A 6,000-nucleotide genomic window follows, 5' to 3' on the forward strand; every position below is an offset into this window, starting at 1 on the left:
GTTACACTGAACCTGATAAAAGAGAAAGTAGGAAGTAGTCTGAACACATTGGCACAGGAGACTACTTCCTAAATATAACACCAGTAGCACAGACCCTGAGAACAACAATTAATAAATGGGGCCTCCTGAAACTGAGAAGCTTCTGTAAGGCAAAGGACACGGTCAACAAGACAAAACGACAGCCTACAGAATGGGAAAAGATCTTCACCAACCCCATATCTGACAGAGGGCTGATCTCCAAAATATATAAAGAATTCAAGAAACTAGACATCAAAATAATGAACAATCCAATTAACAAATGGGCTACAGAGCTAAACAGAGAACTCTCAACAGAAGAATCTCAAATGGCTGAAAGACATTTAAGGAATTGCCCAACATCCTTAGTCATCAGGGAAATGCAAATCAAAACAACTCTGTGATACCATCTTACACCTGTCAGAATGGCGAAGATCAAAAACACTGCAGACAGCTTATGTTGGAGAGGATGTGGAGCAAGGGGAACACTCCTCCACTGTTGGTGGGAGTGCAAACTTGTACAGCCACTTTGGAAATCAGTATGGTGTTTTCTCAGAAAATTGGGAATCAATCTTCCTCAAGACCCAGCTATACCACTCTTGGGCATATACCCAAGGAATGCTCAATCAAGGACACATGCTCAATTATGTTCATATCAGCATTATTCATAATAGCCAGAACCTGGAAGCAATCTAAATGTACCTCAACCAAAGAATGGATTAAGAAAATGTGATACATATACACAATGGAGTACTACTCAGCAGTGAAAAACAATGACATCCTGAAATTTGCAGGCAAATGGATAGAACTAGAAAAAAGCATCCTGAGTGAGATAACCCAGATTCAGAAGGACAAACATGGTATGTACTCACTCATAAGTAGATACTAGATGTAAAGCAAAGGATAACCAGACTAAAACCCACAGCTCCAGAGAAGCTAGCTAACAAGGAAGATCCAAAGAGGGACACATAGATTGCCCTGAGAAGAAAAAATAGATAAGATCTCCATGAGTAAACTGGGAATGAGGGGTGGGCAATGGAGGGTAAGGGATGGGGGATGAGAACATAAGGGAACAGGATGGTCAAGCTGGAACAGAGATAGAGTGGGAGAGCAATGAAAGAGATACCATGATAGAGGGAGACATCATGGGGATAGAGAGAAACGGGGTACTAGAGAAGTTCCCAGGAATCCCCAAGGATGACCCCAGCTTAAACGACTAGCAATAGTGGAGAGGGTGCCTGAACTGGCTTACCCCAGTAATTAGATAAGTGAATAACCTAACTATCATCATAGAGCCTTTCTCCAGTAACTGATGGAAGCAGATGCAGAGATCCACAGCCAAACACCAGGCTGAGCTCCAGGAGTCCAGTTGAAGAGAGAGAAGAGGGATTCTTTGAGCAAGGGCATCAAGGTCATGATGGGGAAACCTACAGAGACAACCAAACCAGACTAGTGGGAACTCATGAAATTTAGACCAACAGCTGTGGAGCCTGCAGGGGACTGGACTAGGTCCTCTGCATATTGTAGCTTGATCTGCTTAAGGGGCCCCCTGGCAGTAGGATCAGAATCCATCCCTGGTGCATGAACAGGCTTTTTGGAGCCCACTACCTATGATGGGATACCTTGTACAGCTTTGAGGCAGGGGAAGGGGCTTCGACCTGCCTCTACTAAATGTACCTCCCCATGGGAGGCCTTACCTGCTTGTAGGAGGCAATGGGAGGTAAGTAGGGAGGGGGAGGCTGAAAGGGTGGGAAGAGGGAAGAGGGGGATCTTTGATTGGTATGTAAAATGAATTAAAAAAATTCTTAATAGAAAAAATAAAGGGAAAATAAAAGAAGAACTGGGCAGGAATCCTAAGCAGAAAAAAAGATTCTAAAGGGGCAATGCTTGCCACAACTGTGGGAAACCTGGACGCCAGAGAAGGACTCTATTCAGTGGAATTCTAAAAAGCAGGGATTTTCCACCCCTGTAGAGAGAGAAATCACTGCTGGGATGGTGGCCCACCCCACAAAGGGAGAAAGCACTGTACAAGATGGCTTCCCTTAAACAGTGAAGCTGCCTGAGATTTCCCAGTGAGAGCCCCACTCAAGAGACTGAAGATTGCCGGGCGGTGGTGGCGCACGCCTTTAATCCCAGCACTCGGGAGGCAGAGCCAGGCGGATCTCTCTGAGTTCCAGGAAAAGGCGCAAAGCTACACAGAGAAACCCTGTCTCGAAAAAAAAAAAAAAAAAAAAAATTAAGAGACTGAAGATAACAACCAAGACCTCAGCTAACTCTTGACAGATACAAATGCTAATTTTGTTTTCAATACTGGGCCTTTGTTCTCTGCCTTTGTCAACCATCCAGGACCACTTCCTTACTAAATGAACTTGTACTAACCAGTCACAATGCCCAAGAGCCAAAGGAGTTATTGTCATCGGCCCCAGCTTTAGGAATTGCTCCTCATGTAGCCTAATGACAAGGCATAGTTTACCTCAGCTAAAAGCTCCAGCTGGATTCTATAACTAAGATAAAGAGGATGTACAGACCATAACAGCTTGTAGAAATGCTCTGAGGCTATGTAGCTGGCTCTGAAACTCTTCCCCAGTACTTAACATATGCCCAACTTGTACAGAAGTAGAAAAAGAATAAGGCCCCACTAAGATTATAGACTACCTAGAAATGGCTGGTGGACTCCAGCGGTAACCCCAAGCAGATCAATGGGGAATTATTAAATGACCTCATGACTCAAGGCACCTTACAAGAGACCAGTATTCTAGCCACTCATATGTTTGTGGAGAAAGGACCTGTGATGGCTAATCTTGATCATCTATTTAATGGGATTCCACATCACCTTGGAAACACCTTTGAGGCTTAACTTAGTTGGGAAGATCCACCGTAAAGTGTTGGCAGTGTGATTCCATGGGCTGGGGGCCCAGACTGAGTGAGGAGGAAGCAAGTTGAGCAGAAGCTTTCATGCCTGATTATGGGCGTAGTGGGACCAGCTACATTACATTCTCACTACCGTGCCTTCCCTGCCTTGGTGGACTACATCCTGTCAACGTGGAGCCAAAACAAACTCTCCCTCCATTAAGTCACTCTTTGTAAGGTATTTGGTCTCAGCAATGAGAAAAATAACTAATGTAGGACCATGAAGTCCTTAGTAAAAACAAAAACAAGCAAAACTAGTAGCCATTCTCTGCTTTGTGTCCAAAATAACCCAGGAGGTAGGCCTAAGCCACTACCTTTCCTTAATCTTCACAAAGGATGAGCACACCCCAAGAAAAAGATCAATGGTTAGATTTACTCAAACACATTCCTGTGAAGGGTATAGATAGTTCCTGATGTTTGCTGATACCCTCTCAGGATGATAGAATCCTACTCCATCCTGACTGAAAAAGCTCCAAGTTATTCTCAAGGATCAGATCTCTCCATAAACTCAAGAGCATCTTGAAGACAAGGCCACTTACATAAGTAAACTGTCAAAAACATTTAAAATATCTCTTCAAAGACTCAGCTTCCTAAGTGCAAAGATAAATCCTCAGTCTATCAATAGATATAGCATTAATTCACTTAATTTGGTTTGTTCTGTTGTCTTTCTGTTGGGTGCTATTGGTACATTACATGCTCGGTTGTTACCACCTCACACTATTTACTGTTTACTCTATTCCACCATTGAATTCCTTCTTGGAATTGGTTCTTTAACCATCAATGTTTTGTTTACAGCTTGAGAGAATCTCACTCATAAATTCAAAAGTTAAGATGATAAGGACAACTATACAACAAAATCAATGGCTCCTGATACCCTGGCAGCAGCACAGAGGGAACCTAGGCCATTACTGAAGTAGAGAGAAAACAGAGACAGAAAGAGATAATAATTGAGGCAATACATCCTAAATCCTCTAAGATCCACATACCAAATTTAATCTCTGTTTGATTCTGCATTAAGTTTTAATAATTTACTAATGTCGTAGGTATTATGTGACTTCTGCTAATTTGGTTAATAATCTGATTTCTTGATACTGATATTGGAATCAAACATAAAAACCTGCTGTGTGCTAGATTTGGATGTGTGGTGTGATGTACTAAGAAGTAGCATCTCCTCTTCCACATTCCCATGTCACAGTTTGATCTCCACACTCAGACCCTCTCATTACATCAGACAGGTTGAGACTTTTGACCCCTGGATAGACAGGGTCTATATCCCTGTCCAAAGTAGTAACAGCAACAACAAATGAATCTACAGCCATCATCAACCCTTAAGATTAAGGGACCAAAGTGTCAGAGATGGAAACTGAGGCAGGAGAGAAAGACAAAGAAGAGGAAGAGGACATGGGAAGGGAAAGGAGTCCCTTACTCCAGAGTCTGGTATGCTGCTTGCTGGCCCAGAGTCAAAAATTCCACCAAAGTAAGAATTATTGGGATATTTGCCTACATAGAGACTATTATTTTTATAAAGAGATATGGCAAATAAGAGGGTTAAAATAGCAGTGGACCATGCTCAAGGCCTGAGGGTATATGATCTTGTTGAGTATGACCTAACGCCTTTCCCAGATGTTTTCTAGAAATCTCACCAAGAAGACTAAACTTTTGTTGACCATATAAAAACAAATCTTACCTTGTGTCCCCACTAATGCATGGTTGTACCTTAGCAACTATTCTCTTCTGCAACACACATCAAAAACCACACCAAGGCCTCACTTAAGCTTCTCAGTAACTCTGAGACATAGCTTCAGACCCACCACACTCTTGGGGGTGTTCTCTCCATTTCCTAAGTGCCTCTCTAGTAACCCCATGCTTACATCTATATTTAAATCTCTTCTTAGTAAGCTCCAATTCCACTTTTAAAACAAAAGAATGGCAGGAGTTCATGGATGGAGAGATTTCTAAGAGAATAATGTATGTGTGTATTTATGCACATAAACACACATATCTTTATATATAGCAAGTTCTCGTTTAGAAGCTCTTCAGAAATCATGAGCTCTAGCTCTACTGCAGTGATTTAGAAACCGAGCCAAGAAAGAAGAAATTTGCCAAGAGTTGGTAGAGGCAGAGCTAGGTCTGAACCCAGGTCTTAATCTAAGTCTGCTACAGCTATACACATGTGTGCATGTGTGATACACACATACACACACGTAGTACATTTCTCTTTCCACTTCAGGCTGCCTCTAGTCCCTACTTAAAATCATGAGTGGTAGGCCAGACATGATGGTGCACACCTTTAACCTTAGAACTTAGGAGGCTGAAGCTGGCCAATCACTGTGAGTTCAAGGCCAGTCTGGTCTACATAATGAGTTCCAGAACAGCTGGAACTATCTATATAGTGAGATTCTGTCTCAAAAGAAGAAGGAGGAGGACAGGAGGAGGAGGAGAAGAAAAGGAAAGGAAAGAAGGAAGGAAGGAAGGAAGGAAGGAAGGAAGGAAGGAAGGAAGGAAGGAAGGAAGGAAAGAAGGAAAAGGAAATCGTAAGTGATAGTATGTATAAGTATCCTTGAAGCGTCTCTTGAGAAGAATATTCTAAAGAGACCATTTATTTGAGGAAGCACCAGTTTTCTCCCCAGAGCAATGATAACCTTACATCAGATAGCAACTGAATGTGATAAGGAAGTCGGACAAAGCAAAAACCTGCTTCAGCTGGCAGACAAAGAGGGAAGAGCTGCTGTAGAGGGGTAAGTGAGGGTATGCGTTATTCAGCCTTATCCTTCTCAGTGTAGAGGGTACAACCTCCTTTCCTCCCCAACCCAATTTGTTAGTAGAGTAAACGTCCTCTTAGAGCCAGGCATTGGTGGTGCATGCCTTTAATCCCAACACCCAGGAGGCAGAGCCAGGCGGGTCTGTGAGTTCGAGGCCAGCCTGGTCTACAGAGCAAGATCCAGGACAGGCACCAAAACTACACAGAGAAACTCTGTCTTGAAAAACAAAAACAAAACAAAAAACAAACAAAAAGAACTTATGCTATTTTCTGTACTGTAAAGTGCATTTTAAAACTAAACTCCTTAGCTATGA

Source organism: Peromyscus californicus, unplaced genomic scaffold (assembly GCF_007827085.1).
Source record: "Peromyscus californicus insignis strain IS unplaced genomic scaffold, ASM782708v3 Scaffold_5__1_contigs__length_169319896, whole genome shotgun sequence".
Lineage (NCBI taxonomy): Eukaryota > Metazoa > Chordata > Mammalia > Rodentia > Cricetidae > Peromyscus > Peromyscus californicus.